This window comes from Emys orbicularis, chromosome 19 (assembly GCF_028017835.1).
Source record: "Emys orbicularis isolate rEmyOrb1 chromosome 19, rEmyOrb1.hap1, whole genome shotgun sequence".
In the NCBI taxonomy this organism is placed as follows: Eukaryota; Metazoa; Chordata; order Testudines; family Emydidae; genus Emys; species Emys orbicularis.
The window spans coordinates 15,755,211-15,770,535 of NC_088701.1; the positions used below are offsets into that span (position 1 = coordinate 15,755,211).

Below are 15,325 nucleotides of genomic sequence, written 5' to 3' on the forward strand. Positions count from 1 at the left end.
AGGAGTTTTGTAAAAGGACACCACCACTTGAGGGGAAGAGACAAGGAAAACTATGAAATATTTGATCTTTGCAAATCAATGGGATTTGAGAGAATTCCTCTCGACAAGTTGCAGATTCGCTGCATAAGTACACAAGGAAGTTGCACTAGTAAACATTATCAGCGAAAAGGCAATTAAGCCAGTGTCACTCCTATGTGAATGGGACTGGAAATGGGAGATTATACATAGACAGTCCCCAGTTTCAGGAGTCAGCCAAAAATGCCATGTTTAATATATAACATTTCTCATTTGTACTTTATGTCAGAGACCCCCTAGCTTCATGGTTTCCATGCAGCTGATCAACATGTGTGTGTTTTGCAATAGTAAAGGTGTGAAAAAGAGGGACTATCAGACATGTTATAAGGCTGTGTGCAAGTATCAACCCTGAAAAGCAGTTAAAAAGGTACCAAGTGGTGTCACTCTGACCTAGTTGCTTCTTTGTACAGGTGTTTGCTCTCACTCCTATATTCCTCAGAGGTGTGATGGCTAGCTGCTAACCAAGCTCCTCAGAAGCGGCACGTTTGCTTACTGGTGTGCATATTTCTTGTAATGATATTGTCTTTAGTTTAAACTGAATTATTGACAAACTATCACATGTTTAGCCAAGATACTGGACCATGCTCTGCACACAGGTAAGAGAAAATGGTTTGGTCTGGATTGACAAGAGGCCCCATTCACTTTATATTGCTCTGAGCAAACGGTTGTGCATCTCCTGGTTTGTTTGGATCAGCAGTTCTGTTTAATATTAGACTCACGGGTGTGATTCCGTGGGACTAAAGAAGCTATGGACACAGCTCCACTCCGCTCCACTCCAGCCAGCCACAGTACACTAACCTTCTGGCCATTTAACTAACCAGGAGGTCTCCAGAAATGCAAGAACAGGCAAACAAAAGACAATGTTATAAAACGTGGCCCAGAAAATCACTTTTCAGTTTTACTCTGAATAGTCACATCAGCTATTTTAGAGATAAAATTTTGCTGCTTTTTATTCTTATTAACCCTGCAGAGCCAACACAGCCAAGACTGACTGAGCTGCTGATTCTATTCCATCTCGTGTATCTACAAAATTGCTTATTAAGTTCCAAATCAGTGTTACACCTATGGAAGTCCATGAAAGGCACCAAGGGCTCCGCATGAACTAAATCTGGTTCACAGAACCATTATGATGGTTCTCTTCATACTGCATTTCAACTAAGCTTTGGCTCTTAGAGCCCAGGTTGAGATTTCAAGGCTGGTAGTTAGAAAAAAATTTCTACTTGTGCACACAGCACATCTGACACAGAAATCCTCAAGACACAATAAATATGGGATTCCACGATGCCATTCTCACAAAGTCACTTTTCAGAGTAGAAACACTAAGATCAGAGCCCAGTTTCCAGTAAGTGAAGCCTCTGCTTACAATTAACTTATTCTATCAAATAGCTTTCCTCTCTGGAAGGTTCTAGGGTATCTTCCCCACTCTCACAAGTTTTTCCAATTATTAATTAGTTACTTCCCCACACTTTCACTGAGGAAGGTGAAATACTCAATATAATAGTATACAATTATACACTTGGTAAAAATATTCTTTCCATTTTGAAATGACTTCTTAAAACTGCAATTCCATTATACAAAAGGTACATTTTCTGTAGCAAACCAAACACTTTATTTATTTTTATTTAAAAACAAAAATATAAAAAAACTATACAGCTTGTTTTAAAAAAGATTGTGGTTACATTACTGTTAAATCAAAAAGCATGCAGATAAAAATATAAAAATAAACAGATTTGTATAATTATTTGTAGATAAATGCTAATTGAAGTGCCTTAAAAGGAATCTGAATCAAAATGGCAATGACAGTCCATTCATTGTCAAATGCATTCTTACTTTCTAGGATTACAGTTTTGCTAGTAACATGCAGTTATACATTCCAGTAAAAATCAATCCCAGTTCCCAGCAGTTTATAGAAAAATAAAATACAACAGGAACAATCATGTGATTTGGAGAAAACATTTTAACAATGCTAAGAGACTGCAAGTAAAAACTTTACAAAATAGTTTTGGTTATAAAATAAACTTCCCTTGATAGCACAGAGAACCTCCATACTACCCTGGTATTAGAGATGAGCTCAAAATGTGAATACTGTGTATAAGTGACTCATGGTTTCCAGACTGTGTTGTGGTGCTTTCTTGGCATTTTGCTGGAAGACAATTAAATCGAATTGCTTCCCTTCCCCTGTTGTGCAGGGAGAGCAGATCAACTCATTGTGGCTTCTATGCCACTGACACAGTCATGTAAGGCAGAAGGGTTTCCTAAAAAATGTGGCTAAAGAAAGTTGTTAGCAGTAGCAAGAGCACTTAAAGCCCAAGGTTCAAATTGGTCTTGGATAAGATGTATATCTAGCTACAGAAAAAGGGATACCTATATTCTAATGTGCTGGCATATCAGTTTATTGAATTTCTAATGGAACTATCACCTTAGTAGAAAAATGCTGATGCGATATTTGTCAAATTATTACATTAAAAAACACTAGGGTTTTGAAGAAAAAACCCAACAACCCTAATCTTAACAGGGCAAAAGAACAGTGATTAAAAATAGTACTTAGCTTTTCTATGTATCACAGTACATAAACACACTAAGGCCTGGATCCTGCAATCAGTTATGCAAGTAAATAGTTTCTTAAAATAGGATTACACTCAAGTGCAGGTGCCTAGTGGACTTTGAAGCTCTGTATGGTGCTTTACAAATATTAATTAGTTCTCCTCCCTCAATTCAGATGCAACCAGAATCAGCATGTTGTAAACTGACAAGGAGTGGTGTATCAAGATGGTAATTCTTCAGTGGGCTCAAAACCAAAGCAAAGCACTTTTCCCGACGTCTCATTAGAAAATATGGAAACTATGTTTTAAAAAATGAACATCCCCAGTGAAAAGAATAAAGAGAAGAATATTCCATACCCAAACTCCCAACAAAAGAGTTTCTATTAAAATTCACCACATTAAAATAGAATATTAAGCCAAATTTTATACAGTTATCAGAACAGTAAGGGTGCAAATTTGATCAGTCATAGAGCCTTGACAGTTGAATTTCAATAGTCAACTCCCCAACTGCACAGTTCTCCGAGTAACTACTCAAGTGGTTTGCAGGACATAGATATAGCAGTGCTCTTCTGCAAAGCCCCTTTACTGATGCTTAGGGCCCTACCAAATTTATGGCCACGAAAAAAGTTGTCATGGACCGTGAAATCTGGTCTCCCTCTGTGAAATCTGATCTTTTGTGTGCTTTTACCCTATAGTATACAGATTTCACAGGGGAGACGAGCTTTTCTCAAATTGGGGGTCCTGACCCAAAAGGGAGCTGCGGGGGGGGAGGGGGGTGTCAAGATTATTTTAGGGGATTCATAGTACTGCCACCCTTACTTCTGCGCTGCCTTCAGAGCTGAGTGGCTGGAGAGCAGTGGCTGTTGGCCGGACGCCCAGCTTTGAAGGCAGTGCCCTGCCAGCAGCAGCACAAAGAAGGGTGGCAATACCATACCATGCCATCCTTACCTCTGTGCTGTTGCTGGCGGTGGCTCTGCCTTCAGAACTGGACTCCCGGCCAGAAGCCGCTGCTCTCCAGCTACCCAGCTCTGAAGGCAGCGCCACCGCCAGCAGCAGCGCAGAAGTAAGGGCATCAGTACCACAATCCCCCCTACAATAACCTTGCAACCCCCCACCCCTTTTTGGGTCAGGACCTCTACAATTACAACATCATAAAATTTCAGATTTAAATACCTGAAATAATGAAATTTATTATTTTAAAAATCCTATGATCGTGAAATTGACCAAAATGGACCCTGAATTTGGTAGGGTCCTACTGATGCTATTAGGAGTGTCCTTGGTGATTAATACAAAGTTAATTCTAGATTCTACTGAGAGAAAATTAATCTCTTATTTTTTCTTCCCCCATTTGGTGTTTCCCAGGGAGGAGCTACAACAGATAGGAGGTAGTGAGCACTTCGAAACATTATCTGCACAGTAAGGCCTTGGCTACACTTGCAAGTTACAGCGCTGTAAAGCCTCCCCCAGCGCTGTAACTCACTCCCCGTCCACACTGGCAGGGCACTTACAGCGCTGTATCTCCCTGGGTACACCGCTGCAGGTACTCCACATCTCCGAGAGGAATAACAGCTGCAGCGGAGGTGGCTACGACTCAGGGGTGTGAGTGTAAACGCCTGCAGGGCTGTACTAATCACCTCGTCAAGTGGTCAGTCCTCTCCATTGTTGTGACCGGCTGCAGGAATGCGGAAGTGCCGGTTTCAAAGCTCGTACCACAGAGAAAAGCAAATAGTTTGCAGCTTGCTTTCAGTGAGTAAATGAATGAGCAGGGGGCCGGGAGTTCGGAACTTGCAAAATAGAGAGCTGACACGTTCCAAAAAGCACTCTCTCTCCCCCCACACTCCCTGTCACAATCCACCCCACCCCCCCTTTTGAAAAGCACGTTGCAGCCACATGAATGCTGGGATAGCTGCCCATAATGCACCGCTCCCAACACAGGTGCAAATGTTGCAAGTGTGGCCACACCACTGAGCTGGCAGCTGTCAGTGTGGACAGACTGCAGCGCTTTTCCCTACTCAGCTGTACGAAGACAGGTTTACCTCACAGCGCTGCGCTGTACAGCTGCAAGTGTAGCCAAGGCCTAAGTTAAGACTACAGGGAATCAAGTTTCCTATTTCAGAACCCAAGGGCCAAATCACCTCTAGGAGTTTAGCAAAGTAAGTTTATTCATATAGAGCCATATGAGGTATTGAAGGTACAACTGTGTGAGGGGAATGGTGGCCTCCTGAATTAGTAGGCAGGTCAGCTGCTGTGTACAAGCTCTGCCAATCTGACACCTGGCATTCTGTTCACAAATCACTATGTGTGGATATGAATGCCTCCTCAGATGCACCATTCAAACTACATCCTGAATGCAGGACACTAGGGTAGAATATCCTAGTTCATCTACATTTCCTAGGTGCCAGATGATCAGGAACTTTGGGCATTAAGCCCACTAAATCTGAATTGGTAGAGACTCCCAGCCCATGTGAGAAAAAGAGGATGAGAGGAAGTTTCTGCATAGAGGACCCCCCCACACCAAATCTAGATGCCCCCATTCTCTTAAGTTTCTCAGTCACCACAGTATATCGACGTTGTTAAGGAGTTTGATTGTTGAGAAGGGCAGGGCTGTCAAACATGACTAAAAAGCTACCTGATGCCTGATAAAGACAAAACAGAAGCCAATTAAATTCAAATGGGTGAAGTACTGTTGAGGAGGGAAGTGTTTTCTCCCCTCAGATTCATAAGGAAACAGGAAACTCTATTAAGGAACAGATTACAATTTATCAGGGTCTGAAGTTTGAAAGGTCAGCCATTTAATCCATGCATAAAAATACATATTACAAACACAGGAAAAGTATCTTTCTTTTGCACAACTCACAGCTGAATTGGAGTTGACTCAAAATGTTCAACCCAAAAGTTTACCTCTGAGCTGAGCTACAGCATAGGAAGTTTCAGAACAAAAGCAAAATTTGCGAGAAAGCTGACACAAGTCAAGTTGAAACCTTAACTTTAGTGTTTGTTACCATGGAAATAATTTTAGTAGAATGGTTTCTACATATCAATGGTCTTTGAGGCTTTTCAGGAGTCATCTCAGGCTTGCTAGCTAAGGCATGAACACAAAATAATACTCGAGATCTTTAGATGAGGTATAACATCACAATATTACTTCATTCATTAAAACTATGAAACATGAAACAATAGCTATGAAACATGGAGACCGAGTTCACCACAAGTATTGCCTCCCACATTCCCTTCCTCCCCCCAGTATGAATAAAACTGAGCTCTTTTGCTTCACTAAAGAGGTAAGAGGATACTCAAGCCAGAAAGACCCAGCACTGCACCTCTAAAGATAATTTCTGACTTGTTAACGTATATTTGTGTGTTCTGTGAGCTCTAGACACTCTCTGCCATAAAGATGCACCACTGTATATTATAGCCTGATCATTCATGACTGAATGATTAAGATCAAAAGAACAGATATGCTTACAAAACTATTTGTATTCTGTAGAAAAAAGGTTACTTACATGCAACCTCACCTAAGGCTGAAGATACAAAAACCATAACTGAAAGAGGCAATGAAATCTATTCGAAATTTCACGGTACTTGCATAGAAAGTCAGGAGGTAAGAAAGTTACCAGCTAACTTGATGGTCGTGTTTAGTCTATATCACAAGTAGGTGTTTCCAGGGATGAATTTCAATCTCATTACAATTCATAAAGATACTATCAAAACACAACTAAAATTAAACTGCACTAATCCTTTAATCCTGTACCTCTGTTTTCATAGATTATAAAACTAAGGGACCATTCTGTTCACCTGGTCCAATCTCCTGCAAAATATCCTCCAGTAATTTGTTTTCTCTACTAATATCAATCTTCAAGGTATTAAATCTTCCAGGGCTGATTTTCAATGTAAGTATAGTACTCATGATTATTAACAAGAATGCTTTATAAATTCTGTTTTAAATTCTAGATTAAGGATTAGCAACAACAGGTGGATTAAAGTGAGTGGAGCAAAATCAACCCAGAATGTAAGTAGCTTTTCAGAAATCTGGACTACAGAGATGAGTCAGGCAGCTGTAAGAGAGCACTGTACTAGTGCATTAAAACCTGTCTTTAGTGACTACGGAGAGTGAACTGCAGGAGATTGGAGCAGAAGTGTAATTTCAGTATAACTAGTTATATAATGTGTACCTATTTTTTCTTATATATTATAGAATTAACTGGTGTGTATTTTTACATGTATCAAAGTGCTTTATGATAAACCAAACCAAGATAAAATAACTTACAATTATAGTTTTAAGATTTTTAGATGATTTAAAACTACATATATCTATTGCACAAAACACCAAGTACACCCACCAAACAGCAGCTCAGTGGGTAAAAAAAAGGAAAAACAGAAACCAAGTTATTATAAAAGAGGAGCATAAGAAGCCAGATCTTATTACAAATTGAAGTGCAAAGATTATCAGTAAGATTTTAAATCTAATTTTCCACTTCACCAGTGCAGGTGTTTCCAAGAGTCTCCTATCAGGATATATATTTTGCAACTTCTCCAGAATCATATTGCTCATTTAAACATTACAGAGAGAGAAGCTCAAAGGATGGCCAACGACAGGGCTGTTACAGTAAAGGGTATTGTGAACTAACAATACATTAGTTACATAAGGTGTCAAATATACAATTCTAAAATGTTTAAACAATTACATTTCAGTTCATGGGAAACAGTATTCTATATGTTAATAATTACGTTACTATCCTGCAGTACAGGGTCAAGAAGGGCCCCTATATTTAATCAGAAAAGCAGGAGAAAGATTTAGCAAAACAAACATCACTGTAAATATTCTAGACCAGAAAAATTTAGTTTCTTTTTTTGGTAACAAAGTATTATCAAAACAAGTATATTCATTTGTACATATTCAAAGACTACTAAAAAAAAATCTGGTGACTGTAGCTTTATTATGTGGCAGAAAGCTTGATAAAGAATACAAACTGCATTCAGGGTTGCTGGTTTTTAAAAACAATGTTTAAACTGAGAGAATTATAAACATATTATATGATTAATTTTGGAACAGAAAGTGAAAGATAAGAGCCAACAAGCTAAAACAAAACCAAAAATTGCATCCCAAGGAACATTTGCAATTTCAAAATAAATTTGAAGGTAAAGAAGGCTCACATACCACACACATTGCACTATACCTAGAGGCAGAGTGCTGTCCAATGGCTCTAATGATAGCACTAAATCACTTAATGCCAACATTTTCAAAAACATCTGATTTCCAGTAGCCAACATGGGACACCCTGGCCACGATTTTCAGAGATACTGGGCACCTATTGGGGCGCCAATTCAAGTTAAAGAGCTGGGTGGGGGGGTAGTGGGGGCACCTCAGCACCTGTGATAATCAAGTCCAAAATGGACACCCAAAAACAGAGGCAACCAAAATTAAGAGGCCAGTTTTGAAAACACTGGCCCTGTCATCCCAAGACTGTCAAGATGGAATCAGACTAGGAGATATGGATATGTTTTGGGAAGAGCAGTTTTACAGTCAGTTCTTATAGTTTTATGGAACAGAGAACATTAGAGAAAAAAAGTTCAGTCACGTTTAGAACTCCCCCAAGGAAGTGCAGTTATGGTACACAGTGGAGTACACTGGAGGCACTAATGTGACTGTTATGTTGCAAAGTTGAGCAAACTGTCATCTTACAGATTTCCATACCATACACCACATAAAACTTATAAAGAGCCAAGGTTTTAATTAGCTCTGCCTAGTGACAGCTTACTCAAAATACAAAAACTATAAAGCAATTCATTCTTAAGGATAAAGTGCTCTATGGCAGAAGAACAGAAGAGGTCTGCTCCCTAAGCCAATCACAATCCAAGAGGTCAATTACAGGACAATGAGCAAGTGAAGCTCAATTTCACTCATATCCACCCAATCAAATGAATCAGGTTCCACTGCCTCATTCTCAGGAAGATTATGAAAAACATTTAACTTAGAAATGGTTTTGTCTGGATCATGCACACTTGCCATGGAAAAAGACAGATGAGAACGTACGTTCTGTTTTTACCATATTGTGGCATCTTAGGGTTTGTCTACATACAGGTTTTGCACTGATTTAACTATAGTAGTATAGCCAAATAGTAGTACAAAAACTTCGTAAACCAGGCCAAGATATCCATAACTGTGCTTTTGCAGACAACTGCATCACACTGGGAATAAATTTCTGGGCAAAGAGGAACAATACTTTTTTCATTCCCGTGTCTCAGACCTGAATGAGCAAAGAGTCATGCAAGAAAGACCAGAGAACTTGATTTCTAAACAAGTTTTTCACAGAAGCTTTGGCAGGCCTAAGTCTGCATTAGTCAAATAAAGCCACTGAAATACAACAATTGTACAACAACAGTCTATGGCTTGAGTGTAAATGTGGCAGCTCTGCCTCAAGACTTATCTAGTAGCAGGAGACCATTTTCTTCTAACATTCTCGTCCGCTAACACACACTAGGAGGACAGTATTCGCGAACACTGAAAGTTCTATTTTGACCAGTATTAAATATAATTTCCTCTAAAGAACTATCGTCAGGAGTTCCTTTCAAAAAACTGAATTTAACTTAAAAATATGCTTGACAATATAATGCAACTTAAATGTGTTATATTTAACTACAGTTTAGTGCAGATTTTTCCCCCCAAAGAAAATACAGGCTTAAAATCGGAGTGTTTGTAGGAAGTGTCATCAGTAAGCATCCAAAGCAACTCCTATAAATACTAATCTCTGCTGATTTTGGGGGCGGGGGGGGGGGGCAGAAAAGCAGAGGCGAGTATTTAGCATACATGTGGGGCTTGTTTTGAAGTTTTAGAGCAGTATGCATTCAGCACCTGTGCTCTTAGGCCTCTCCAAACGCAATGGCAGGCCTGAAAATGTATTACTTCAGTCACAGAATTTCTTACATTACAAGTGCATTTTTATTTATTTTTACTCCTGTTTGCACTTCAGAGTCAATCCAGCTATAGAAGTGGAAGCAGGACTCTTTTCTACCTCATACATCTTCATCAGACATAGTTAACTACGTTAAAGTTGCAGAAACTTTATTACTGGTGATTTATGTGCCAGAAAGAACCCAGCTTAACTTTCAGAACCCACACAGAGCTGGCAGTTCGAGAAAGAATAACTCGAATTCTTAGCTATGCAGCTTTGCTCACTTCGACACACATGAATGCCACTTTAGTTTCTTAAAGTATGGTTCTTCCTCTATTTCAGAAGTGCAAAAACACCCTCAGCTTAACATGCCTAAATCACAAATTCTGAGGGCGTATCAGCTGAGAATAGAAAAGCTATACAAAGTCATTACTGCTCACTAAATTCATCCTACTTTTCCTGAAGAGAATTGTTTCATGCCATTGTTTTTATTTTTTATACATAAACCCACATTTCCTCAGCTGTTGTTCAGCAAAATGCCCTGGTGCAGAAGTCTTCCTGGTGAGAACACTTACACTCCCCAAGAGCAAACTGTAATTTAAAAATATGTAATTACATCACTGGCCAGATAGAAAGTATCTGGGCATATGTTACAGGTTGGCTCTCCCACAGCAAGGAAGAAAAGCAATAAAATCTTGTAATCTTGGGAAGTGCAAGATGCCATACCCCCATTTCCAAGTTTCATATGTCGGGTCCAATACAGGCAACTGCAACATGCAGGATCTACACTGTGTGTACTGTTTTAATTACAAAGACAAAAAAATTAAAGACCAAGCCAGTACTGAAAACATATTTATTTATACAGAAGACAGGTATAGGACTGAGTCTTTAAATAAGCTGCATCTAACCTGTTTCTGAATCTTCACTGTCGGAGGAGCTGGATTCACTGGTGCTCTCAGACTCTGAGGAGGAGAACCCCTTCATTTTAGAGGAACCAGCAATTACATCCACTTTCTCTGCTGCAACAAGATAATAGTACAATATTGTCAAAGGATGACAAAAATAACCCAGAATCCAGTCTTGTGCTGTATGGTCCTCCTGTAATCAACAACGCCCGTAATAGGAATTCTATTGCATGGAGGGCTGCTTGTATGCTGATGCTCTATAGTTGGGGTCATAAGTAGCTTAACTAAGTAAAGTACTATTGCAATTGGGCAAAGCAAACTCACTGCCCTGTTCCCATGTTCCTTCCTAGTCCTAACCCTAGAAGGAAAGTGTGCTAGAAATGTTCACACACATTTACTGACTAGATTATACTGGTCCATAATTAATGCATAGTATTTTTTTAAAATAATGCTATTGACCCAATGAATTACAATGGGTCCAAAACTGCATATACTCAATCCTGCACATGACCCAATCCTTCTGCAATCTGTGTTAGAGAAGGCTTTTCATGCATATGCAGCATTTGACATTTACTCTTCAAGCTCTAGGCTATTTTTCTTTCCAAAACACCAAAATACGCTTACAAGTGATGCTTAGGCCAGCAGCACATAGGGCAATTTCACATCTTCTTATGGCTTGCTGAATTCCAAACGCAAAGGTTTTATTCGGATATATCAGTACAAAGAAAAGCATGGGAATGGGATATTGGAGAGTTCTGCAAACTCCCCTCTACGTGCGCAGTCACTTTTGATTCTGTAAGAGGCTTTATTCAACTTTAAAATGCTTTTCTGAGCATTAACCATATATTAAAAACTAAAACAAAGTCCAAAAACAGCTCCAAAAACTGGTGGAAAGAATCCAGGATGGCAGCCCCAGTGTAGCGAGTCTCATGCCCGGGACAATCCAAAATCCAGGCCTATACATGTGCCAACTGTTTCACAGGATGGCACCCCAGTTTGGCATGAGAGCATTCTTTCAGTGAGAAGAGGTGCTTTGGGGCTTTTTTGGCACACTGAAGGTGAGTTTGCAGCCCAGAGCAAATACTGTTGTACAATAAAAGAAAACTAAATGGTTTTTACAAGAAAAGTTTGCATGAGATTGAAACAGCATGTAATATTCCATTTAGCTGGTAGTATGATGTGTCCCTTGTATCAAGTGTTTGGAGTGAAGAAAATATTTACATTAGAGATCAAAGTACAGGGATATTAAGATAAAATGAGCCCTAAATCACAAGCCATTGAGTTAAAGTCCAGTGGTAAGATTTAACACACATGCTGTTGTGCCATTAATCTATCTTTTGATAGAAAAGTAGTAGTTTTGAAATGAGTTCTTCTCTTCCCTGGCATGAGGATATAAATACCTATATACACAGTATGTGCATCATCTCTCTCTACATGTGTGTGTCTGTGTGTGCGCGTGTGTGTGTGTCTCTCTCAAAAGATTTGCACTACATCGCTGGAATGTGAAGTAAACTGCTTTGAGGATGAAAGGTACCTTGAGGTTTCCTCTTCTTCCGTAAACATGATGTTACACATCTCTCCAACTCCCGCAACGTGGATGGCTTTAATGTCTCAAAGTCAATTTCAATCTCATCAGGATTGGAGTTTTTAAGCGAGGGTTCTCTTGACTGGATGATATGGACAACTCGGCCCAGTTTCTCACCAGGGAGTTTATTAATGTCCAGGCTCAGCTGCCTCTTTTCCTCATAGGACATTGGCTTACACTTGTCCTCCTCCTCAGACTCGTAGACAGGAGGGGGTTTGCTGTTCTTCACCACCACAGGCTCCTTCTTACTACTTAGGAATAATTATAAAACATTATTATAGAAACACCAAAATCGTGAGGAGTTTAAAAAGCAGCAGCTTGATATTAATGTCTTAAATGTAACATTGATTACATTACACTCTAATTAAAAATGATCAAAGTTGTTTGTTTTCAGTAGGCTATTAAGAGTACAATTGGAATGGGTGGGTAAGAGGGCAGAGAGAACAGAACATGATAGATAGGCGCTCCTTGGTGACATTCATTTTCAGCATTAAATATATGGATCCCTCTTATGATTTCTGACTTGCTGATCTATATGTGCGTGTGGGAGAGGAGGGGAAGCAAGAAGCAGCAGGCATAAAAAAACAAAACAAAAAAACAACTGTCCTCAGAATAAGTAACGATCTGTTAGAGACTTCATATACTAGGGTTGTGGTTTTATTCTGAGAATACAGAAATTAGACTATCACTGATTTTGAGAAACTAGGTTTGTAGTTATAAAAAGGATGTGTATCTAATTGAAGAGGTCACACTTCAGCCAGATTCATAGCACCTCAGCGTTAACACAGAATGCACAGCCTATGTAGCGAAAGGATTACCAATGAAATTAGAGAAGTAAGAGATCTATTAGGCCACAGTCAGTTCAGTTCCCTGGGAAGAATTTACAATTGAGCTCTACAGTACATTGTCTAGTATTTTATCCAGCCTCAATGCCCTAAATGGGGGGTGGGGGTAGGGGATGAGAAATGGGCTCATATCCCTTACTTTTGACAATTTTGCAGCCTAATCAAGCTCACTGCAAGCAGTTTGTACTTATATGCAAACTACATTTTCCCCTTTCTTCATTTCATCCCATTACCCGAAGTTATGATGCTTTGTTGCACCGTAAATAGTTTCTCCCCCTGGCTGGGGGTTATGCCCTTGAAATACTTGGATATTTTACCTCTGCTGAGTTGTCACTTACCCAACTGTAAATATCTAGCTCATAACCTTTTCCCTGATAAGCCAATCCCTCCAGCACCCAGGAGGGGAAGATAGATGAAATCTAAAAAACTCCAGGATCTGGGATTCAATGTCACAGTGACAATATATAGAGGAACAAAAATTAATTCTCTATCATATCTCATACTGGATACTAATGGCAGCCCCACAAGCCAGACACAGAAGCATAGGGGTGCATGAGTGAAAACAAGTACTGTCACACTGAGGCACAACGGATTGGGGGCTGCACCAACACGTGTTCCTGGAACTGATACTATCAATGCCAAGGCCCTTACACAAGCTAGAAACCCCAGAGTGAGCCATCACTACACCACAGGCACTAGGGGTTACTGTTTGAAGTAATCCTGAATGCAAGAAGGTTGTCTCTAACTCTCTATTGTTCCTCAGTGCAGTAAAATACAAAAACTGCAAGATACGACAGACACAAAGCTGACCTTGAGTTACTGCTGTTGCTATTATTTTTCTTGGCCTTCTTGAGTGGTGGTTCCTTGGTTTTACTTTTCTTATTCTCCTCTACTTCTTCCTTCTTTTTGTGCTTCTCTTTTTTCTTTTCTTTCTTGTCTTTCTCCTTTTTCTTTGGTTTGCTCTGCTGTGGCTGGGACAGGGCAGCGAGCTGTTCATGCACTGCTTTAAGCTAAGAGGCAAACACACAAAGATCAAGATACTTTTGCTCTGCATCACCTCCACTCCCATATTCATTCCTTTCTTCTCCTTTCTGGCCTGGCTACTCTCACTTGCTTTCATCTCTTTGAATATTAAGTGGGTCAGTTCTAGATGCTTTTTATTGTACACTGATTTTTTTTTCATTATACTTTAAAGCATCCTGACCCGCTTGACAGGGGGTAGGAAGTTTTTATAAAGTTACTACTCTCCTCACCTTTCAGCCAAGAACAGACTGCCCACTTCCTCTGCGCCAGTTGGACACTAAATGCTATTGACAATGAATGATTTAATGGACGAGGAGGGCCTGTGAGGCTACAATGATTCAGATGGAGCACTGCCTGTATTCGGGGCTGCACCTCCCTATCAGAGGTGATGGCTACAGGCCCCATTTTATAAGTTCAGGTGCCACACTTTAGTCTTAAGTTGAGCCAGCCCAAAACTGTATTCTATCCATTCAAATGACGCTACCTAACTCAAGGCAATGGTATAGTGTGCTGCTGTGATTTTTTTGAACATTATATGTGTACTAAATAGAACATAATCAAATGTTTTGAAAGACATCACGATATTTATTAATACTTTTCCCATTAAGCCCTTTCAACGACAGATGTCAGAGCACTTTACAATTGAGCTTCACAGCCCCTGGGAAGCTGGTAGCTCATTTTACAGATGGATAAACTAAGGCAAAGAGCTAAAGCAAATTGCCCAAGGTCACCCAAGTCAGTAGAAGAGTTGAGAATGCCTGACTCCTAGTTCCCCCTACTCTAGCCCCTAGACCCGGAGAACACATTACCTGTTCCTGGAGTTCTGCTAGTCGCTGAGCTCGTTCTTCCTCAGAATCATCTGATGAGCTATCGCTATCGGAGGAGCTATCACTGCTGCTATCGCTGGACGAAGGGGGAGCCACCTTGGTTGGGGGTGGCACCACTACTGGAGAGGAGGCTGGAATCATGGGTTCTTCAGGTTCATCTGGCATTTTAGCAAAGCGCATCTCAAAAACATCCTGGGGGAGAAAAACACATTGAAAAATAATGCTAGCTTTGCAAGTACTATACAAATACACATTTACAAGCAGCTCAGCATGTAATAATGATTACTATTCAAGCAACATAAGCACCTGACAATCACAGACAAGCCTTCCTCCTTGAAGGAACGAAGGGAGGACAGACGAAGATTCAATATATGTTCTGTACAGGCTTGGCAGAATTCAACTTCTGATATCGATGTTTATTTTTAAGCATTTTTTGTCCATTTAATTTTTCACAGTTGCAAAAAATTACAAGTTTTAAACTTTTTTTTTTCTACTTATCTATTTAAATGTCCACAGTCGCAGGGCAGCATGGGGTGGTCAGTCAATTATTTAATGACAGCAGATGTAGAGATTCAAAAAGTTAAAGCTTTATTACCATTAAAATACAAATTGCCAATATCACATATACA

The 15,325-nt window shown here is 39.8% G+C and overlaps 1 pseudogene; it reads right to left on the reverse strand.

The window, feature by feature from the left end:
* Nucleotides 1-15,325, reverse strand: part of LOC135891601 (bromodomain-containing protein 4-like) — a 146,908-nt pseudogene that overhangs the window by 37,052 nt on the left and 94,531 nt on the right.